At 38.5% G+C, this 25,088-nt stretch overlaps 1 long non-coding RNA gene across 3 annotated transcripts in view; it reads left to right on the forward strand.

The window, feature by feature from the left end:
* Positions 1–265: 265 nt before the first annotated feature.
* Positions 266–25,088, forward strand: part of LOC147830027 (uncharacterized) — a 52,135-nt gene continuing 27,312 nt past the window's right edge. For 2 of the 3 annotated variants that reach the window (XR_015443126.1, XR_015443128.1), the window contains exons 1-2: positions 266–1,291; positions 8,700–8,877. This is a non-coding gene — a long non-coding RNA (uncharacterized LOC147830027). Of the gene's footprint in view, positions 1,292–8,699; positions 8,878–9,493; positions 18,552–25,088 lie in introns of those variants that run through there. The other variant, XR_015443127.1, reaches the window with a different exon arrangement.

Raw genomic sequence — 25,088 nt, forward strand, 5'->3', positions numbered from 1 at the left:
CTTCTTGTCTGCCATACCATGAACAGCTTCTCCTCTGCTACTCTCCTCTTACCACCCTGCCTTAGAACCAGCTGACTATGCAATGAAATCTCTATAACCTGTGAGCCATAATGAACCTCTCCTCTTCTGAGTGTTAGGTGTTTTGTCCCAGTAGTGAGAGAGTAACTAGGACAGATTTTGGTACCAAAGAATTGGGGTTGTTGCTTAACACTACCTGACAGTCTCATTCTGTAGCCTTTGGAACTGGCTTGTGGGAGGAGTTTGGAAAGGTTTGGAAATGCCAGCTGGAGAAGGAGCCCTGGAATGCTGTGAGGCAAGCTTGATGGGAGATTCTGGTCAGAGCTCAGAAGACTAGAATATTGACTCCAATTCAGCTTGAGTGCAGGCTCAAGAGGTTTTAATTGGGAAGAACTCTATCGGTAGTTGGACTCCAGACCATATGTGTTTTGCTTGGGCGAAAATTTGTCTGCATTTTTCCCATCCCCAGAGACTTTGCAGGAGACTGAGGTTAAAGGTGGAAGACAGATTAATCTGGCTGAAGACATTTCAAGGCAGTCTAATGTTAAGGCAGTGGCATGGGTACTGTAGGGGCTTTCAGCCAGCTGTACCTTAAGAGCAAACAGCCCAGTAGAATGATTTAAAGAGTCTTCAGTTTGGCCAGAAAGGAAGCTCTGGTAAAGCTGAGGCCTGCAAAGGTGGAGCAGAAGAGAACTTGGCTGCTGAAAAAAAATGTCAATAAAAAGTCAATTATTTTGGAAGAGGACAATAGAAAAGATGGCCTGAGAGCCTAAGAAGAACCAGCAGGACTCCACCCTTTGCAGGCTCAAAATTGCTCTGCTTTGAGAAACAAGCCCCAGGGAACCATGGTCCAGAATGGTGTATGCCTAGAGAATGAAAATTGATTTGCCAGGATTCAGGTCACCATGTTGAGCAATCCAGGCATACAGAGGCCTCTGCAACTATCAAACAGTTGCAAAAGGGCTAAGCTACTGCTCCAGCTGGTGGTAGGCCTTGACTTCATCCACATGGTGCTGGTTTTAGGTGCATGTAGAATGCAAGAGTTCTGCGGTCAGAAAGGCTTCCACTCAGATTGCAGAAGATCTGGGAGGCCAGGCAGTGCTTCCCTTAGGGGCAGTGTGTGAAGCTGTAAGTGTGAAGCTGAGTAGAATGGAGACCCCAAAAAGATTCAAAAGTCAGGAACATGGATCATCTGAGGAAAGCTGCAAGGAATCAGCAAAGCTGACCCAAGAGAGAGCCCATGAGAGCTACAACCACCAGCAGTCCTGTAAAGGTAGGGACACTCAAGCCCTTTGGAGTTCACATCTTGCCAGAGATTGTCCCACGTGCTGGACCAGGAACTACAAATGTAATGTTTACCCTGCTGAATTTCTGTCTTGGTTTGGCCCCATTCTTTTCTGTCCTCTTATTTCTACCTTTTGGAATGAGGATATTTATCCTGTGTCATTTATGTTGGAAATGTTTAACTTTCTTTTTGTTTTTATAGGAACTCACAGCTAAGAGTTTGCCTTAAATCGTAGGACTTAAACGTTGGACTTAGACTTGTCACCAAAGCATAAACTATTAGGATTTTGGCAACTCCAAGAGATGAACTAAATGCATGTGCATTAAAGGGATGTGCATGAGTCTTTTGGAGATCAGGAGTGGAACGTTGTGGTTTATATCTAGATGTCCCTCCAAAGCCTCATGCACTCATTGGTGGGGCTTTTGGAAGGTGAGTGGGTTATGGGTGTATGAAACTCAGCACTGGATTAGTCCACTGATGGGTTTATATCTGGTTGTGATGTTGTAAATTGAAGCCTGGTAGGAAGAGGTGGGTCACTGTGGGTGTGGCATGGTAGGGTCTATATCCCTCTTCCTCCCTTGAGCCCTTGCTGCTTCTTGTCTGTCATGCTAGGAACTTCTTCTCCTCTGACATGCCACCTGCCTTGGAACCAACTACCAATGTACTGAAACCTCTACAACCCATGAACCAAAATAAACCTCTCCTTTAACTTATAGGCTTTGGGTATTTTGATCCAGCAACTAGATAGTATCTAAGATACAACATAATTAGTATATCTATCACCTCACATACTTTTAGTAATTCTTAATTTCCTCTGCTTAGAAACATTTCATAATAGCACAAGTCAAAACTACTCTTCTACAAGATTTGGGATTTCTTTCCATATCTTTGATGTCCTGAATAAAGAACTGGACAAGACACACAGCAAAAAGCAGTAAAGGTGAACATTTATTGAAGGCAAATAAGACTTATGCTTTCAGGAGGAGAGCTGCCCAGTGCAAAGGCTTACAGCAGCCTGGAAGATAAGGGGTTGGGGTCTTTTGTATTCAGACTCCCCAGGTTGGCTTCTCCTTCATGCAAATAAGGCTTTGGGACATTTGTCTTACCAAAAACTCACTTGCCTTCACACCAGATTTAAACTGTCCTGTCAAAAGACCGTCTTGGCACCCTGCCAGATGTAAATGAAGAATTAAAAAAAGCATCCTCTCATTGGTCCTGTGGAGAGCACCACATTCAAATGAAAGGACTGAAAATAGCACTTTTCTGATAGGTCCTGTCGACAACACTAGATTCAAGTGAGAATCAAGTGAAAACAGCACTTTTCTGATTGGCCCACAGTGTTCAGCCATAAGCCTGATGTCATTTTGGATCCTGCGTTCTGTGCATGACTTCTCTTTTTAGGAAACATCTCACTCAGCCTTTTAGCCATGGATTTTTATGATCTGCGACACATTCTATCCAGTTAGTTGTCCAGCCCGACTGGACTCTACCTGACTCTTAGGCAAAAAGAGAATTGTGCTAAGTATCTAGCTCCCAGAGAAAGATCAAAACATTAGGTGAACACCATTTCAGATACTTTCTTGCTATCTCTGTATATTATTGAATTTTTAAAAATAAATTGTATATGCTGCTTTGTAACCTGCTGTTTTCACTTAATGGAGTGCAGTGTACACATTTTCACCTCTGTAAATTCATGTCAACATCATGATTTATTAATGATATAATTAATAACTTTTTTCCCTTCTCTCTATTACCCTTCTCTGCTCTTCCCCCGTCCCCTTATTTCCTTCTTCTTGTCTAATAGTTCTCTCTCTTCAACATTCATGTCATTTTGTTTTAGATTCTACATATTAGGGAAAATGTATTAGTCTTGCTTATTTTGCTTAACATGATGATCTCCCATTCCTTCCATTTTCCTGCAAATGATATAATTTAATTCTCTTTTATGATAAATAATACTTCATTATGTATATATACCATAATTTCCTTATTCATTATCAGTTGATGGGGGTACCTAGGCTGGTTCCATCTCTTGGCTATTTGAACTGTGCTGCAATAAACATGGGTTTGCAGATATCTCTATAGAGTATGCTGAATTTAATTCCTTCAAGTATATATGAAGAAGTCGTATAGCTGGATCATATGGTAATTCTATTTTTTAAGAACCCCATACTGATCTTCACAGTGGCTGTACTAATTTACATTTGCACCAGCAGTAAAGAAGGGTTCCTTTCCCCTGTACAGCCTTGACCACATTTATTGTTTTTTGTGTTCTTGATGCCACCTATTCTTACTGGAGTGAGATGGGATTTCAATGTAGTTGATTTGCATTTCCCTAATGGCTAAAGATATTAAGCATTTTTTCATACATTTATTGGCTGTGACTTCACATTTCTTATCTGCAACATAAGGGGGTTGACTCAGTTATTTTGTAAAGTACCTTCCATCCCTAAAATTCTGTGATTATAATCTGCTCCTCAGAGGTACTAACTCTACAAATTTTATAATCTTATAAAATCAGTGTAAGTCATTAGCTATACGAATTTATGTAAGATTTTCCATCTCTGAGCCCTCCTTTATGTTTCTTTTCTATACTATGCATATTCTTCAAAGGGCACTTTGAAGTTATAGTTACCACTGCTATTTTTTGCAAACCAATTAAAATAAATATTTTACTTTGGAAAAGGAAATGTACTTTTTTCCCTAGACCATGGCAATTTTCATTCCATATCTTGCCTAGTCATTTAATTAACCATGATCTTTATGAAGAGTTGGAAAAGACATTAGGGAATTAATGACTCATTGCCCCTCCAGAGCTCTTTTAGGACAAGGGGGCACAGGTTGCGACCCCTTCTCTACACAAGGGGATGCTGAACAGAACTCTGAAGAAGTTATACATGTTGTTTGTAACCTGCTGTTCTTTCCTCACACATAATGAAATGAATCATAGGGCTGGAACAAGACTTACTACTTCTGTCTCCATATAAAGCAATAATTATAAAACTGATGGCTGCCTGATGAACAACCAGGAACCAAGAGTGAGAGACAGAAAGACCTTAGTTGACACCTTTTAAAGAGAGAAAATTTCAACTTGCTAAATGGTGCATTTATGGACAGCCATGAACACCAGCTATTATACACAATTTCTGCTCAGATCTCAGTGTCCTCATGTAAAATTTCAGGTTTGAAGCATGGGCTATTTCAAGTTAAATGTCATGTTTGGTCACTAAATATGGACCTCAATACAGAATTCCTTGGCACATATGTAAAATAGATGTTCAGGTGTTACTGAATTGTAAATAAAGCTAAAAAGAATGATCCTTGCTCAAAGAAATATTTATGCAAAGGTAAAACAAAACATCTTGCAGGTAGGAACATTAATCCTGTCTCCCCAAGACAAAAATAGAATGGATGATTGCACAACTGGAAGAAGGAAATAAACAAAGGAGAAGATAAGTGACATTTAGTTTGACCAGTGAATTTTTAATCATAAGAAAGAAAGGCAAAGGCAATAATAAAGCACAGAAGACTTGCTCTATTACTCAGCAGTATGAACAAGTAGGTATAAATGACAGCAGCAAACACTGAAAGATGTAGGGGTCATGGATCTCCTATTTTCTAGACACTAGTGTAGAAATTGTCTCTTTGGAAGCATTCAACTGATGCAGCCAAACAATGCTGTAAATATTTTTACACTCCTGCAGGGAAAATTATATATATTCCTCAAAGTTAAGAATATTCTTCTTCTAGACTTCTACTTTTCTATTAGATCAGAAAATAATTACTATACTTTGATCTTCACAAACTGCCTAATCTCTCTCACAACTATCCATGACTGTCACGGTATAAAAACGGCCATACACAATATCCAAATGAAGAATCATGCTGTTTGGCAATATAACTTTATTTACAGAAGTAGGAGGAGGGTAGGATTTGGCCTGTGGTTTGTATTTGCTAAACCCCATGGTAAAACATCACTCTCTCCTGGAAGAGAATGTTTTAATTCTGTGAAACACATGCACATATCCTGCACCACTGGGAGTTTCATTGAAACTCACATTTAACTGGGTGTCCTATATTTTATTAGGTAATCCTAATATACACCAATCAGGACTTTCTGTCCTCATAACAGTAGTGCTTAAAACCATAACTACCTAATTTCTGGCCAAACCATCGCCATCAGTGTACCTTTCCCCTTTCCTTCATCTTCATTCACAGTCCCCTAATTCTTTTGGACTCTTCAAGTTTTTAAGTGTTTTTAGAGATTGAGCAAGACATTTTCATTTCCTTATGAGGAGTCTGAAGAACTAAGGAAGTTTGTTGTAGCAGGAATGTTTGTGCTGTCAGGTACAGAAGACAATAGTCCCAATTTCTCTTCATACCCTGGGCCTGTGCCATTGTGTTCATTGAAAGCAAACATATGATCTGATCCTTACACTTTTCCTTGAGGACTGAGAACCAGGTGCCTTGCAGTTGGATTTGTTGATGACAATTTATCTCCATAGGACAAAGATATATTTACTGGCCACATTTTGATTGGAGTTGTTTTCAAATCTCCGCATCCAGATTTTTCCAGAGCAAACTTCTCCAATCAAAGGCTTGGCTTCCCATGAAAGGAACTGCAGACATCAGCTAATTCTGCAGGTCTTTTTCTTGAGGGAGGGGGTGGGGAGTGGGTTGGGAGTTGGGGAAGTGGGAAGAAATCAGAGCCTGTGGGCTATCTGTCAGCCACGCTCTCTTGGCGCCTTTCTCTTGACATTGGCTCATAGGCCAGTCCTCGTTTCCTCCTCTTTCACAGAGAGTTTGCCCTCCATCTTATTAGCTGTTCACACGACCATGCATGATTTATATTTTAAAGTAGCACTGGGTGTTGTCTTTTAACCAATAACTGCTACAGCACAGTTGCCTTCTGTGCCACTCCTAACACAGACCTGGTCTCACTGAGACCCTGTGGCATCTTCCTCCTCCTCTGACGCTGGTCATGACAGTCAGGGGCAGCATTGCTCCTGGGTGGGGAAGTATCGGGGAGATGTTAGTGCTAACTCTGTTCTGAATCACTGTTACCTTCAATCACAGAACATAACTAATCTTGAAACCTACAGACCACTGACATGAAACACCCACATTTCCCACTCAGGTTATAAGGCACAAATTATACTCCTTTTTTCTTGATGTCTCTTGTTCCAGTTGCCTCCAATCTCACCTCTCCATAAGCTTCCCTTCACATTTATAATATTCATTCTGAAACACAAAGGTTAACATGTAGCTCCTGTGCTCAGAAACCAACACTGTTATCTACTGACTAAAGATGAAATCTGGACTTGTCTTTAAGGTCTTTTACTTGTATTTTGGTCCTACCTAATGTTCCAGTTTTGTCCTTCGGTGCCATCCACAATCAACTTCACACATTGCTGTGTTTTCAAGTAAGAGTATGTTTTCTATGTCACTCATTCTTTCATTGATTCATTCAACAAACATCAGCTAAATGTCTGAATTAAGCCAGGCACAGTAAAGTGCACTGGAGATAAGAATGTAGTCAATATGATGAGCTCTATGAACAGAGAGGCACAAGGAGGGCCTTGGAGGGACAATTAATTCTGAGGGGGAAATAGGAGTGAATGTTGCTTATCTGAAACGCAAATCTACCTGTTTTTTTTTTATTTGGTAAATCTGGCAACCATATGTGTGACTCTAACTTCTATTGCAGAACCATTCCAACAAAGATGTCTGACCAATATTATCTCTGTTTTTGTTTCTTGTGTTCTCTACCATTTTGCCTATTACCATTAAATTGTTTTAAAGACATGCAGCTATTCTGCAATCATCCTCCGATATATACTTAAACATTCAACACCTAGTCAGCAGTAAAATCCACATTGCTCTTTTGGCCTGAGAAATATTCTATCCACCAATAATGGTATATATGGATCCCTGAAGTTGTTACTACAGATGGTAATTTAACATGTTTATTGCTGTCAGCATTCAAACAAAAAATATTCCTGGAGGAATGAATTCCCGTGTATTTATTTCTCAGTTTTTTGCTTGTCTGTTTCTGGTGATGGAAATTAAATACAGTTCTCGTACATGCCAAGCAAGTGTTCTACCACTGGAGCTACATCCCAAGCCCTAAGGCTTTTGTTTCCAAGAGATAATTATTCAGCTAGAATAGAGAGTGAGTGAAAGCTCATTGTATCTTGAACATTGTTTTGCCAGATGAGTGAACATATTTCCTCCTCAGATAAGTGCTCTCCACTTAGATTGCAGCATTGCAATCCATCTCTCAGACCTTCAGGAAACCAGATGCTATCACATCAAGTGTTTGCTTTATTGGCCTGGGGAAAATTAGTCCTTCAGTTTAAAGCTTGAGGGTACTGGATGGAGTGGTGTTCTAGAAAAATAAACCACATGGTGCTGCACTAAACCTGCTCAGCATGAAGGTGGTGGGCCAGGCACACACTTAACCCAGCTGGGCTCCAGGCAACACCTCTGACTCCCCAGGAGACACCTTCCCATACAAATCTCATTCTGTGATTTAACTAGTAGTGATGCTGGTAAATAAGATCATTTCTCGTGAAATAATAAAATCAAATTGAAGAAGGATTTTGAGATTTTCTTTAATTGAAATGCCAAGGCTTTCACGCCCTCTAAATTTTTAATGTTTTCTTAATTAATTTAAAAAATCTGAGTTGCTTATGCACTGTACGTAAAAAAGGCTTTAAAGATATAGTCTCTTAGCTGTAGATATATCTGAGGGGAGTTATTATGGAGTGGTTCCACTTTTTATTTTGTATCATTTGAATTTCTTTCAGGAAGTATATTTTTTGTCAGAGTATACATATTGTTTTGCAATCAGCAAAAGTAATGTTCACAGCTTGAAAACTTCCTCATTCATTGTTCTATTTAAAGCCACCTTTGAACATTTCTCAGTGTGTATTGCCTGTGTATTGTCAATACCTAGGCCACAATGCCATGCACTGATGAATGCTCAGCAAACATTAGTTGAATAAAATAATCAAGAAGATACTTACCACCAGGATGGCTGTATCAAGTCTGGGCCATCACAGCCTTATGGTGAGTACACAGCTGAATTCTGGCTGAAATGAATAGAAAGTGAGGAGAAATGACAAATGGGAACCTCTGAGATGTGCATTGAGCTGCTTACTGGGCTTCCTGTTCCCACACATCTACCTTGCACTGAGTAACACTAGAAGGACATACCTATAAATGCCTCTTGTCTGTTTTTTTAAAATCGCATTTGGTCCACACCTGTGTCTTCCTGCTGTTTGGGCCCTCCCTGAGCCCTGGCACCACTGCCTGCCTCCCTCATCACCTCCCTACATTGTTTGGGGCCCTAGCAATGCTGATTGTAAAACCGTTTATACCTTTGGTTCAACAGCACCACCTGTGAAACACAGCCTCATCCACAAGTGGAACAACACGCAGTTTTACACTGTCCCCACACCCTGCCTGCCTCCCTGGGGAGTGCTTCCTAGGCACATCCTTCACCAGATGGATGTCCCAGCCACAGAAAGATCCACCTCCTGGGCCTGGCTGAGATGGTTTGCTGAGGACCAGTAAGTATGCTATTTCTATTCAAAGCGTGGGCTCAGAACAAAGCTAAACCTGGTATGGAAATGTTAAATGAAAAAGAAATGCTGAGTTTGCTTCCTAGTAACTACAAGAAAAAAGGTTTTCCAACCCTGCAGTTGTTGAGGAGGGTAGCCCTGAGCAGCCTGTGTTTAATATTTCTGTGAAGAAATCAGCCATGAGACACTGGGCAGCAGCCACCCAAGCATCCTCATATCAATGCTAGCATAACCCTTGCTGTGCCAGACAGCTATGGGGCCCAGTCTTACTGGACTGAAGAGAACCCAAAGCAGAGGATGGTGCAAGACTAATGCCAAACACCAGTAGCCTTTGGAACATTTCTTGGTTCCCACATCTCTAAGGCAATCTGCACCTAATCCAGAACAATCCTACCATGGTGAGTAACTTAAGCCCTTGGTGGGCCTAAGTATGAAAAACCAGAAACAATCCTGGGTGCCTACAGAAGGAGGTGTAAGTGATTCCTTTCCAACAGAATTTTATAGTATCCATTCCTCATTCCCCACTTGCACTGTTAAGTCTCTTTTTCCTCATCATTAATTAAAATATATATATTTATGACCAATTCACTTCATATTTTTTTAGATGATGCCTTAGCATTTTTTAAAGTCAGAGCAAACAAAGCCTAAAGCTAAGAAGAGTAAAAGAGGTTGAGATCTGGGAGAGAGGAAGAGGATCTTGCAAAACTGAATTAGAGCCCAAGTTCTGTCCATCGGGCAGTGAATGACCTCAAACGCCTGATTTTGCTATGTGTCCAAGGCCCTGGGAGTGTACCTTTGGGAAAACCACCGGCCAAATCCAGGAGAACCAAAAAACAAATCAGCCCGCTTCTCCTCCTCGTTCTCCTTCTCCCTCCTCTTCCTCTTCCTCTCCTCCCCCGTCTAAGATGCTGCAGTTCATGCCTAAGAAGAATGGGACACACGTATTGTACCATGTTTATGTGTTAAAGATCCAATAGATTTACATGTGCAGGCCTAGACAGAGTCTTAAAGCAGGGGATTTATTTCCAGAAATGGCTCCTGTCCCCACCCCCTGGCCTCCACTTTCTGTTCCCTGTTCCATTTTACTGGCATCAACCTCTTCATTTTCACCCACACATTTCCTGTTTTCTAGACCCTTCCCAGTGTAAAAGGAGATAAATTTTATGCTCTTTCAAGAAAACATGCCCAAAATACTCTCTTTGCCTTGGGTTGTAAAATTTTAAGCTAAGTTTACTGTTAAGAATAGCTTATTACTGATCTTCTAAGCAGAAGGCTAGTGCTGAAGATGAATCTGTGTGCGTGTTACAAGGTAATCAGAAAAGCCATCCACACAGAAGAGTTGCAGCCAATCTTTCACCTATGAGACTTCCCACTGTTACAGATTGTGGAGACTGACAGAAAAGCAGGCACAGAACAGTATGTCCATGAATGGCTGAGTCCCTCTTCACATGTCCAAAATAAACAAAAGTTTCCTTTTGTCCTTCACATTAACTTAAACTCATTTCTTCTTCAATCTAAGAAATCCAAAGAAATCTAAGTATCAATATTCTGTTCCTGTCCTGTGTCATCACCTACTTCCTGCTCACTCTCTTCCCTTCAAGCTCAGTAATTATGATGCCACAATCCAGAAAACACTGCCCTAAGGCCTCGGTTCTAAGAAAAAGGGACAAAAGTGAGTGATGCTGGATTACTGATCCTCCTGGCAACAAGAGTTTCAAGTTTTGTAGACTACTCTGGCTGCCACAACAAAATCCCGCAGACTGGGTGGCCTTAGCACAAACATGCATTTTCTCACACATCTGGAGACTTGGAAATCCCAGATCAAGATACCAGAAGTGTTGGTTGCTGGAGAGGTCTCTTTTCCTGCCTTACAGATAGCTGCTTTCTCCCTGTATCCTCTCTTGGCCTTCATTCTGTGCTCTCACACAGAAAGAGAAGAAACAGAGAATCAGTTTAGGGCCCAGCCCTCATGACCTCATTTGACTTTAATGACTTCTCTAAAAATCCTGTCTCCATAGTCACGCTAAGATTAGAGATTCTATGTGAAGATTTCAAGTTTGATCTAAGCCTAGGCAACTCAGCGATGTAGTGAGGCCTTGTATCAAAATTAAAAAGAATGTAGGTCTGTGCAAAGGCCCTAGGTTCAAAGAGTACATGAATAATGGTAAGTACATGGAAAAAAGGTTCACATTAGCCACTAGGGAAATGCCAATTAAAACCACTATGAGGGCCAGGGATTTAGCTCAGTGGAGCCACTGCCTGCCTCGAAAGTGAAAGGTCCCTAGTTCCATCCCTGGTACAAAAATAAGTAAATAACCACTATACGATATCACTACACATCTATGAGACCATGGAGATAAAAACAAGTGCTGACAAGTATAATTCCAAGTATTGACAAGGATGCGGAACAACTGACACTCTCCTACATTGCTGGTGAGGATTGCAAAATGATGAGAATGCTACTATGGAAAGCAATTTGTTATTTCCTATAAAGTTAAATGTACACAACATAAGCCCTGGCAGTTCCACTGAGAGGCATTTACCCAAGATAAAAAGCATATGTCCATAAAGACTTGTTCACTGCAGCTTTATCTATAATGGCTAAACATTAAGAAATCACATGCATGAGAATCTCCACCTCAAGCTCTATTGTTTGGTACCTGATTTTTTAAGCGATGACAAGTCATGATTTTAAACAAAGAATAAACAATAATGGATAAAGTTAATGCTAAGAACTATAAACTGGGAAAGAGGAAATGAAGATAGAAGTTCAAAGAAGTCGTATAACAGAATATTATTAGTCTGTACTTATCTTAGCTCTTAGACATAATTCACTGGTTAAGCAGAACAATTGAAAATCCTTTAAGGAGATGGAAACATAAGATAAGATTACTTTAAATAAATAACTTTTCAGTAAGCTACTCTGGAGGATAGCTTGGCAGTTTGTTTCAAAACTAATGATGTTCTTACTATACAACCCAAAAAATGCAATCTTAAATATTTATCCCTGAAAAATAAGGTCATATTTTCACACAACAACTTGAATGTGAAGGTTCCTAACAGCTTTATCTGTAATAACCCAGAAATGGAAAATACCCAAGTGGGTTTCAATGGGTGAATGATTAAACAAACTGTGGTACAGCCACACCATGGGATGCTACTCAGCATAAAAAGGAATGAACACTCTCTGAAAGAACCTCAGGAACTGATTTTGGGTGAAAACAGCCAGTCCTAAAGGTTATTTACTGTATGATACAATTTATAAATTCTGGAAAGGACAAAATTATGTAAGCACAGAATAGATTAGCTATTACCAGGGGTTAGGAATGGGGAGAAAGGATGGGTGTGGCCATCAAGGGAGCCCTGTGATGATAGTGCCAGTAAGTGGCCTAACTGCCATGGTGGTGTGATACTGCTGTGCCAGCTCTCTGACAGTCCTTAACCCAGTCAGGTTGATGCCTAAAACCATCTATCACAAATGGAGAAATGAATGCATATATAATGGTAAAATCTACCTAAACCAAATGGATTGCCATAAAGTTCATTTCTTGGTATAGGTACTGTACTATACTGAGTACCTAAAATGTTCACACTGGGAGAGGCTGGGGGAGTAGGCACAGGACCTGCCTACATATTTCTTTACAAAACTTCCTGTGAATCCACAATTTTTTCAAAATTTAAAAATTTAAAAAAATTTATTAAAAGGCTTTTCTTAATGTTATAATAAAACATTTTAAGCACACCTTTAAGTATTCTAAAGACATGACTCTCAGATATTCCTTTTTCTATTCACATTTTATACAAATAAAATTTAAGAAGGTGACACTTTGCTAAAGGAAGAAAGACTTTCACATACATTTTAATGAAGCTTACAAGACTGACAAATACCTTCCATTGTCTAATCCCACATATATTTTTCAGCTAACAAATAGTATTCACAAATGCAATGATAATGAGGTTGGATCTTACTTGAATTATTTTTGTTTATTTATTTTTTACAAAAGAAATTGGTAGTTGGAAAGCAATGAGGTCAGAAACTAATAGCTGGCATTTTCAGTGAGAAGGCCTATGTAAGGGTTGAAGTTACCTTTCTACATCTATTAAGAAGAATCTGTATTTACTTCTTTTAAATTTACTCTGATAGAACTTTTATGCTAGAAAAACTATGCTTACTCATTTGTCCAGTAAGATTTAACATGATATTTTTAAACTTCCACAAAGTAGAAGATATGAGACTAATCTCAAAGAACAGAAAAGCCCCAACATAGACTCAAATGTTAGATGAGCATATAAACATGATAAAAGTAGCATTTCATACTGTAGAGATTCACTGGTTTGCTTAGTAAGTGGTGATGGGACAAGTTTACCATTAATAAACAAAAAGAAGGCAGAGAAGGTGAACCTTCTGGGCCACCATACCACCTCCCCCAGCACTGAGGAGCAGAGCTACCCCCAACGCAGAGGAGGTGAACCATCTGGGGCACCATACTACCACCCCCAGCCCTGAGGAGGTGAGCCTCAGGGATGCCAGAAGCACACATCCCTCTCCCTCACCCCATCCCCAATGAAATGAGAAGAAACATAAACAAGTCTCAAAACCAGACTTCCAGATCACCTAAAGTAACCCCAAAGGGAAATGAGATGGAATGCTGATTCTCAATCACATGGACTCCCTCAACTGGCCACAAAAGAGGATCTGGAAAAAATGATATCAGAAATAATTTCTCAGATAACAGCAGAGATTGTGATCATACTGCAAGACATGATTAATAAGTCTAGAGAGGATACAGATTAAAAAAATAGAGGCACTGAGGAAGATGATGGAATCCCAACATAGGAAACACATGGAATTCATAAAACAGATGCAAACATATTTCCAGGAGATTAAAAACTCCATTGAAAATTTATGCACCAGAATGAGCCAATGTGAGGACAGAATTTCAGGTATAGAAGATATTGCAATTAGTGACCAGGAAAAGAAAAATTTCTTTAAAATAATAAGGGACCATGAGAAATCAAACCAGCAGCTAGTAGACAATGCAAAGAAGAATAACATAAGACTGATTGGAATCAATGAAGAAACAAATAGGAGAGTGCAGACAACATAAAAAAGCTGTTCACAGAACGGGTGGCAGAGCACGTCCCAAGCAGGGGAAAAGAACTTCACATACAGATAAGTGAGGCATGCAGGACTCCAACTAGCCTTGATCAAAAAAAATCTACACATAGGCATATAATTGTTAAGATTCCAGAAACCCAACAGAAGAATAAAGTTCTAAAAGCAGTTAGAGAAAAGAAACAAATCACATACAAAAGAAAACCCATCAGAATCACAGCAGACTTCTCAACACAAACCTTCAAGTCAAGAAGAGCTTGGAGTGACATATTCCAACCCCTAAAGAATAATAGCCTCCAACCTGGATTGGTGAACCCTGCAACACTATCTTTCAAAATTGACGGATAAATAAGATACTTTCATGACAAAGAGCACCTTAGAAACTTCATGAATACCAAACCAGCATTCCAAAACATTTTAGACAGTATTGTAGGAAAAAACAAGAAGGATCACAAAGCCAGAAAGCCCAGCAGAATGAATCTGTCTGGCATGACAAGAAAAAGGGGGAGAATACAACAGAAAGAAAAAGTCACAATGATAACTCAATACATATCAGTTATAACCATCAATGTTAACAGGCTCAATTCACCAATTAAAAGAAATAGATTGGTAGAATGGAACAAGATGCATGATCCAACAATATGCTGCATACAAGAAACACACTTAATTCAAAAATAAACTCATAGAATGAAAGTTAAAGGGGGGAAAACAATACTCCATGTGACAGCAACCCAAAAAAAGGCAGAAGTAGCTAGCCTCTTTGCAGGTCAAGTGGATTTCAAGCCAACACTGATTAAGAGAGACAAGGAAGGACACTAGTCCTGAGTTCAATCCCTGGTACCAAAAAAAGGACACTACATCCTTGTAAAGGGAACAATCCAAGGGAAAGAGATGATGATCATAAACATATGCACCAAACACTAGTGCACCCAACTATACAAAACAAATACTAATGGACATGAAAAACCAAATATGCACTAATACAATAGTAGTGGGGGACCTCAATACCCCACTGTCACAAATAGATCAACTAGACAAAAAATAAGGAATGGAATATTAGAATGCAATCAAACTCTTGAACAAATGAACTTAACAGGTGTTTACACAGGGGTCCACCCCCACAAAATCAGAATACACATTCTTTTCAGCTGCACACAGATTATTCTCCAAAATAGACAACATACTCTCTCATAGAACATGGTTAAGTAAGTGCAAAGGAATTGAAGTTATCCCCTGTATATTATCAGACCATAGTATGAAGAAACTGGAGATCTATAGCAAAAGAAATCCCAAGAATTTCATAAACACATGGAAATTGAACAACACACTTCTGAATCACCAATGGGTCACAGAGGAAATTAAAGAAGAAATCAGACAGCTCCTTCAATTAAATGACAATGACAATACAACATATGGGGCCAGGGATTGGGCTCAGTGGTTTCATCGCCTGCTGCACAAGTGCAAGGACCCAAGTTCGATCCCCGGTACCAAAAAAAAAGACAATACAACATATCGGAATCTATGGGACACAATGAAAGTAGTCTTATGAGGGAAATTCATAGCAGGGAATGCTCATATTAGGAAAACAGAGTAAGCCCAATTAAACAATGTGATACTGAACCTCAACCTTCTAGAAAAAGAAGATCAGGACAAACCATAAGCTCATACAAGGGAGGAAATTATAACGATCAGAGCAGAAATCAATGCAATGGAGACTAAGAGAACAATACAAAAAAATCAATGAGGCCAAGAGTTGGTTCTTCGAAAGAATCAACAAAATTGACAAACCCTTAGCCAACCTTATCAAAAAAAGGAAAGAAAAGGCCCAAATCCATGCAATTAGAAATGAAAAAGGAGAAATTATAACAGACCCAGCAGAAATCCAGAGGATCATAAATATCTACTTTGAGAACCTATGCGCCAGTAAGAAGGAAAGCACAGAAGAAATGACAGATTCCTAGATATGTATGAATTATCAAAGTTGAACTAAGAAGACCTAAAAATACTAAACAACCCAATATCAATCAATGAAATTGAAAACATAATTAATAACTTACCAACAAAGAAAAGCACAGGTTGTGATGGCTTCACTGCTGAATTCTACAAGACATTTAGAAAGGAACTACTACCTCTACTGTTTAAACTCTTCAATGAAATTGAAAAGGAAGCAATACTTCCGAATTCATTCTTGGAAGAAAACATCACCTTGATCCTCAAAACAGAGAAAGACCCAACCATAAAGGAGAACTATAGGCCAAACTCACTAATGGACATAAATGCAAAAATCCTTAAGATACTGACAACTAGAATGCAGAAGATCGTCAAGAAGATCATATACCCTGACCAAGTGGGATTCATCCCAGGGATGCAGGGATTGTTCAACATATGCAAATCAATCAATGCAATACACTATATCAATAGAGCCAAGGACAAAAAAATATGATTATCTCACTAGACACAGAAAAAGCATTTGACAAAATCCAACACGCATTTATGATAAAATCTCTACACAAAATTGGAATAGATGGTCTCTACCTCAATCTGATAAAATCTGATAAAAGCCATTTATGAAAAACCAACAGCCAATATCATACTAAATGGTAAAAAACTGAAATCCTTCAAACTAAAATCAGGAACAAGACAAAGATGTCCACTATCACCACTCCTGTTCAGTATAGTCTTGGAAACATTACCCATGGCAATTAGAAAAGAGAAAGGAATAAAGATAGGAAACGAAGAAGTCAAATAGTCATTATTTGTAGATGACATGATACTCTATATAGAAGACCACAAGAATGCCATGAAAAGTCTTTAGACTTAACAAACAAATTCAGTAGAATAGCTGGATACAAGGTCAACACACAAAAATCAATAGGTTTCCTCTACACGAACAACAGACTCACTGAGAGAGAAATAGGGCAAACAATTCCTTTCACAATAGCATCCAAAAAACTGAAATACCTAGGAATCAACCTAATGAAAGAAATCAAAGATCTCTTCCTGAAAAGTATAGCACTCTGAAAAGAGAGATTGAAGATGATATCAGAAAATAGAAAGACATCCCCTGCTCCTGGGTAGGAAGAATCAATATAGTGAAAAAGGCCATACTTCCAAAACTGCTATATAGATTCAATGCAATCCCAATTGAAATCCCGGCAGCATACTTCAGGGATCTTGAGAAAACAATCCAAAAATTCATTTGAAACAAGAAGAGACTTAGAATAGAAAAAGCGATCCTAGGCGAAAGAGACATGGCAGGGGCTATCACAATCCCCAACTTGAAACTATACTACAAAGTTACTGTGGTAAAAACAGCATGGTACTGGCAAAGAAACAGACCTGAGGACAAGTGGAACAGATTAGAAGATGCAGAAACAACTCGACACACTCAGCTACCTCATCTTCAACAAAGGAGCAAAATACCCTCACTAGAGGAAACATAGCCTCTTTAACAAATGGTGCTGGAAAAATTGGGTTTCAACTTGCCAAAGATTTAAACAAGACCTATGTCTCTCACTATGCACTAAACTAAAATCAAAATGGATTAAAGATCTAAATATTAAAACAGAAATGCTGAACAGGCTGGAAGAGAGTTTAGGAAGAACCCTTGAAGACATTGGTGTAGGAAAAGATTTCATGAACAAAACCTCAGTTGTCTGTGAACTAGCATAAACAATCAACAAATGGGATCTCTTCTTGCTAAAAAGTTTCTGCACAGCAAGAGAAACCACCAGCAGTGTGAAGAGACAATCCACAATGTGGGAAAAAAATTTTCACCTGCTGTTCCTTAGACAAAGGTCTTCTATCTAGAATCAATAGAGAACTTAAAAAAAATCAGACCTCCCACATTTAAAGACCCAATCCAAAAATGGGCATCTGAAATGAACAGACATTTCTCACATAAAGAAGCAGTAATGGCAAATAAACATATGAAAAACTATTCAACATCACTGGTCATTGGAGAGATGCAAATGAAAACAATGCTGAGATTCCACCTCACCCCAGAAAGAATGGCTGCTATCAAGAAATCAACCAATAACAAATGCTAGCAGGGCTGTGGGGAAAGAAGAACCCTGCTCCACTGCTGGTGGGAGTGTAGACTGGTGCAACATCTGTGGAAATCAGTATGGAGATACCTCAAAGAACTAGGACTGGAAGTCCCATTTGACCCAGCTATTCCCCTGCTCGGTATCTTCCCCAAAGAATTAAAAGAATCATACCACAGTGATATATGTGCACCGATGCTCATAGCAGCACAGTTTGTAACAGCTAAAACTTGGAAACAGCCCAAATGCCCAACAACTGGAGACTGGATAAAGAAAATGTGGGGTTTTTTTCTAAAATGGAGTATTACTCAGCCATAAAAAATGAGAAATTAGAGACATTTATTACTAAATGGATGCACATTGAGGCTATGCTCTTAAGTGAAATAAATAGGACACACATGTGTAAATACTGAATAGTTTCTCTAGTGTGCAAAACTGGAAGCGTAAATAAGGTCTAAAAGGTATAATAGATAATATGAACTAGGAAGAAAAGGGGCAAAGGGGAAGGGGACGTGGGAGGGGTAGGGAAAAGGAAAGAAGGGAATGGAATTAATATGAGAAAATGAAAAAATGAAAACAAAGTCTTTGTAAATAGGGAGGGTGGGGGAATGGGGAAAAAATAAGAACCAAGAGAGATTATATAAAGGTGCAAATTTCCAATGATGAATGTCATTATATTGTATACCTAAAATGTACCAATAAAATTAATTTTTTAAAAAAGAAACTAATAGAAAACATATAAAATGTAGCTGTCCCTATTTATCTCACAGGAAAGGGAAACACAGCTACTTGTTCCATGTAGAAGAAACAGGTATGGGGTTCAGCCTTGGACCACAATAAGGTGAGAGCTCATCATTCTGGAAGCTTTAGGAGGAATCTGAATTTCTATATCAAATGTCCCAATTTTTAATTGGTCACAACCATGTCAAATATTTTTATAACACTGTGAACCCAGCTGTATTAGATTCTTATGTTTGCCATTACAAATGATCAAAAACTAGGTGGCTTAAAAGAACAGAAATATATTCTCTCACAGTTCCAGAGGGAAGACATCTGAAATCAGGGTGCTGTCTGGGTTGATTCCTCCTGGAGGCTCCAACAGGGAATCTGCTCCCTGCTTCTCTCCTACCTTCCGGTGATAAAATAAATTCCAAATCTGTCATAATCTTTTATAAAAAAAAAATTAGAAAGCTATTTAGTTAAAAAAGAATTACAAAAAAATTTAGGTAGATGTTTGCACCCTCAAGGGGTAGAGAAAGACTTTACATGCAGACCTCCACATGCAATATTTATATACAAAATAAGACTGAAAATTTTATAGATTTAACCATAAAATATATTTATCTACATTTAAAATACTTCCTACATTAAAAATGGACAAAGTAAAAATACAGACCAAGAATATTATAAAAAGTTTAAAAAGGGCCAGGGATTTAGCTCACTGGTTCTGCCGCCTACCTCACAAGCACAAGGACCCAAGTTCAATCCCCAGTACCAAAAACAAAATAAAACAAAATAAAAAGTTAAAACAGATACAACAAGGCTGTCTTTTGACTGATTTGCAACCTTCAAAAAGAAAGATTGGCATAGGACCATAATAGAAAATTAGCAACCAAGGAAAGATAAATGTTCTTGATGTACAAAAATATATTGAACCTTACTAGCTATCAATGTATTGCAAATATGAAAGTGATAACAATATTTTTCTTCCCAACAAATTGATCAAAATTAAAAACAAATCCACAAATATTAATTCTTGGTGATGGCAAGATGGTAGGTGTCATTGTCATACACTGCTAGCGGAATGTAATTTATCTAAACTTTCTAGTAGATTTATTAGCTGGTATCAAAAGCCTTAAAAATGTTCATACCTCAATTGTTCAGTCATAAAAGCAATTAGCAATCATTTGCTTACTGAGAGTGGACAGCATACTAGACATTATTCAATGATAGTCCCTGTCCCCAAAGTGACTTCATTGCAGGACAGAATAAGTACATGGTGCCATTTTGTTATTTAAAAATAACAGGATATGCTTTACAGAAGCCTGTGCATACACATCACATTTATATAAAAATTGGAAGTAGTAGCCACTAAAATATTCACTCTCACCTCTAGTTGGTGTTATTATTGATATATATTTCTTTTAATCAGTATTTTCATAGACTACTTTTGAAATAAATACAGGAGAATGAATTCATAGCTTAAAAAAATAAATATTTTCCTACATTCTCTTTCTTTTTAACTTCAGAGGAAACAAAGTGCTAATAGTTACTGCAATTTTTCTCAAAATTGTAATATTACTAAGAATGATAATATTACTAAGAATTATTGACCCATGAAGAACACTCATTTTACAGAGAGATCCTATTGACCGGTTTTAGCTCATATCAAGTCACTGCACGCAGACTGGTATCACCAGAAGCACATCCCAGGGAATAGGTAAATCTTTCTTCTAAGAATGGAATTCAATTTGCAGTAATGACTCTGTGTTTTCACCGGGCCCACAGAAAGCTGTTAGGTTCCCTGAGGTACTCAAAGCCTTTGATTTAGAGGCAGGTCTGTGCCTGCTCTTCCCCAAAGAGAGGGAATGCTACCTTGGCAGGGAATGTGAGAATAAAGACTGTTGATTTTTAGGAGCAGAAAAATCAATGAAAAAAACAACAGAAGAGAAAGTATGAGTACAAAGAAAGGAAAACGCTCTTACTGAAAAGTATCACATCTAAAAAGTATGTGGTGAGTGGGCTAATTAGATGATCATCTCTATAGCTTGCCCGAAAAAAAAATCAGTTTTAATTAATGCTCTGACAATTGTCAAAGGATAATGTTAACTTCTCTGTACCCTGATGAATATGCTGAAGAGAAAATAAAGACAAAGTAAAGAAACTGAGGCTGGGGATTTAGCTTAGTGGTTCCGCCTCCTGCCTCGCAAGTGCAAGGTCCTGAGTTTGATCCCCAGTACAAAAAAAAAAAAAAGAATAAGAAACTGAAGCAGCAGGTACTCCCCGGAACATCGTTTACATATAGCAAATTCACAAAATATAGCAATAAAATACTACTCTATGTCAACTAAAATCAAATTATTTGTAGTGATGCAAATAACAATGTCACAGAATGAACAACAACTGATTTATACTCATGGATTATACATCTTACAAATCAATGCTTTACTGTTAGTAGAATCAAAGTTTCCCAGGAAAATAATGTCCAATTCCCTTTTGAGTGTGAAATAAAACCTAGATACTAATATTATGAACTTCCCAGATCTTTATTCTCCTTTTAAAAACCTGAAAATAATTCTATTATTTTAATATTTTTGCATTATTTGTTTGAATTTCCATTTATCCAAATAAAAGAAATCACGTAGTTCTCAATATATGTAAGATGACAAACTGTTATATATAAGGAAACCAAGTTGGATGTTGGAAGGTATTTGTGAAAGTTTAAAAAAGGGATGATACAAAAAAAATGTTGCAAAATCAAGTTCATTGTGTTCCATCTCATATCATTTTATCAAGTATCTGTTTCACATTGGCAATTGGGCTATGTTCAGAAAATATAAAGATGAATGTGACATATTCCCTATAGAAGCATATGTATTAGTGAGATAGATTCTTAAACAGATTGCTTCCATATAATGCATAAATGCTATGATAGAGTTATCAATTGAAAACTGTAAGTATTCACACGAGAGAATTCACATATGGCTGCAGATGAATTAAGGATGCCAATCAGCTGAGTTAAAATAGGAAGACTGTTGGATTATCCAGCTGGGCCACTCATCCTTAACATCTTTTAAAAATGAAAGCAAGAGACAGAGTAGCCTGGGGAGTCTACTCTTCCAAGAGGGGAGACCTGAGTTCAGGAAAAAAGACACAAAAAGATGCAATGGTCACAACCCAAGTAGAGGAAGAGCTCACAACTCAAGAAACAGGGCAGCCTCACGAAGCTGGAAAGGGCTTAAAGACAGTTTCTCCACAAGAGCCACAGAAACAAACATAGTCTATACCTCAAACTTGAGACTTGAGGACTTTAAAATGATCTGCTGCTTTTTAGATAGGAAGTCAGGGAAGACAACACTTAGCATGAGCAATCCAGGCAGCTCTCACATTCCCATCATGTCACAGCATTGCGAAAGCATGAATTTCGCCATCTCTCTTCCAAGTAGTCAGGCAGCACAGCTGATGCCATACTGCATAGGGCATAAAAACAAAAACAGTATTTGATGTCCTCTCTTTATTCAAACCAGAAACCAGTTTTTTCTGCCTTTTCTTTCCTGTGGCAATCCTGGTGTCACCCACCTCCCTGACAGAGACCTGTCCTGGCTCCTGCATGATCAAGTCCCTGTAATGAAGAGCCAGTGTCCCTTTCTGTTCTCTCTTCCCACTGTGTCCCCTCTGGTTGTTGCTAAGCTGACTTGCCTACTTTTCTCACTGTCTTTGCACTCTGGATCCTGCTTCTTAGCAGGAGTCTGTTTTTCTTCACTTATGTCTACTTTTTTCCTAAAATATTCTTTTTTTTTTCCTAAAATATTCTTAAGCTTAGGCAAACTTCTATATTTTCCTCTCATCTATAAATAGTAAAACCTGAATAAAAACTGAAAAATGTGTATTTCTGATTATGTACTCTTTCTACTTTATCACAAATTTTTATACTATGTCACATGTATTTAATAAGAACCATAATTCAACATTTACTGAGTAGCAGCCCACTGCTAGGGGGAAGGGAAATTGCATAGAGTCAGCTCAGGCCTCATTCAGTCTACAGGGTAAAGCAGTCAAGCAAGTTGGCAATCACAATAGTGTATGCTAAATGATACGCTGGGAAATGCATGGGATACTTTAGAAACATCTAAGGGCATGTGCCTTGACAATGAGAAAAAGTTATCCCAGAACAGGAAAGGGGGGTGGTTTGGTATTCGGGAGATGTATTTCAAGTGAAAGGAACATTAGCAACAAAGGAAGAAAGTAGGCAGAGAGCCCAACTTACAAAGAGAGCTTATAAGCATCTGGCTGGCATGCCAATGTACAAAAGAGAAGTTTGCTACTGACAGTGGGAATCACTGCAAGGAGTTCAGAACAATGTGAAAATAGACTCAAAGATGTATTAAACAGAAGGAGATGGGTGTATGAAAATGAAGAGAAGGCAGGACCCTGGCTCCAAGGAGCTCATCACCTACTGCGAGAGACAGATATATAAACAAATCATTACAGAACTATTTATTTGGCTCTAAATATAGTACACACAAAGGGCTAGGGGATCATGAGGGGAAAGCCATCCACATTGCCTGCAGAGAAGAAAGAAAGGCTTTGTGTAGGTGACAACTGAGCAAGATGACAGATTAGTGGGCGGCAGCCAACGCTGGCAGAAGGGGTGGACCCTTTGGGTGGGACCAGGAAAAGCACCTCCAAAGTAATACCCAGTACAAAATTACTCAAACATTTGTCATTCTCTTTAAATTTCAAGTCTGCTGTGCAATTCTGCCTTAGGAATTTGTCCCTCATATTAGAGATAGTAGATGTTAAACTGTAACCTCATGTCTTTTCTCAGGGATACTGAATGTTTGTTTATAAAGAACACTCCATCTGACACATTTGAGAAACAAAAGGAGCTTCTGAAAAGTATTTTCAGTGCAAGGAAGCTGGGCTCCTCTCTAGAGCCTAAATTCTTGGAGGCTTTGAGCCATGAGCCCAGAATAAGAAGCAATAAAAGTGACATGTTGTACCTGCATGGGTCACATCAGGCCCACCTGGTCCTCTGAAAAGTGATTCAAAAACCAAGTGTCCGAGTAGCTTGCATTAGGAAGAATTTGTTTTCTCTTTGGCAGCATCAAAGGATCAGTTGGAAAGAATGCTATATTTAATGTGTTCTGAAAGTCCAACAAGTACATTGCTTATGTGCAAATAATTGTGGGATACAAGATTATCAACTTTTTTAACTCCTCAAGGTAAATGTAATCATTATGTACTGAAAACATGTAATAATAAAAAATGATTCTCAATTTTTTAGGAATAAGTTCAATACACAAATACAGTGGGGTGTTATGGGCAGAATGCTTGTACCCACTCTTCATCTGTGTAAGCCCTGACCCCCAATATTATGGTATTAGGAAGTGGAGCCTTTGGGTGGTTATTAGGTCATGAGGGTGAGATTAGTGTCCTCATGAAGAGAACCCCGGGCTCTCCTGGGCTTTCTCTCCCCAGGTGGTCATCTGTCACCAGGAAAGGCATCTCTCCAGAACCTGACCGTGCTGCCAACCTGATCTCACTTCCAGCCTTCAGAACTGTGAAAAATACATTTCTTTTCATTATAAGCCACCTAGTCAATGTATGGTATTTTGATATGGGAGCCAAAACTAAGACGCAGCCCTCTCTATTAACATAACACTCCTTTTGCTGAGGAAAAAAGTATTAGGAAGGCAGACTCAGGTTTACTAGATCAGCAGAATTCTGAGTTATGTGTGGTAGTTGTGGAAAAGTTGAAATAGCCACAGTAAAAAGGGACTGAAAACAAAGGGATGGGAAATAATTCATCAGGAAAGTACAAACAAAATAAAGAATAACTATTAATAAAAGATATTTGGCATTTAATAGAAAAGTCAGAAGATTATTCGGTAATGATTTTTTAAAAGCCATGAAAAAGATAGTCGTGAGCCTTTAGGCACTAAAAGTAGTAGTAAATATATACAACAAAAACTCTTAGGATACAGATATTCCTCAGTTAATGACCTACAAGTTTAACCACTGTTCAATTTACAACTGAGGAACGTGGTTCAGACTTACCACCTGCCGCTCAGATTTACGACCCATCTCTTTTTTGTACAGTTATGTACTTCTTGCTTATAGAAGCTCAGTGTCTTTTTATGTACAGTAAACCTTGTATATAGTCTTGTAATTTTTCTTGATTGTACCGCCCAGTATAATACTGTAGTTTTATGGTCTGTTATACATTACAGTACTGCATATAAATTATGCAAACAAAAGCAAAGTCATCAAGCTGGAGTTTCCTTTGATCATCTCTTTGTTCTGAATATTGTAAT

The sequence above is a fragment of the Heterocephalus glaber genome, unplaced genomic scaffold (assembly GCF_053883595.1).
Source record: "Heterocephalus glaber isolate CG9 unplaced genomic scaffold, H.glaber_assembly_v1.0 deba00000331, whole genome shotgun sequence".
Classification (NCBI taxonomy): Eukaryota; Metazoa; Chordata; class Mammalia; order Rodentia; family Bathyergidae; genus Heterocephalus; species Heterocephalus glaber.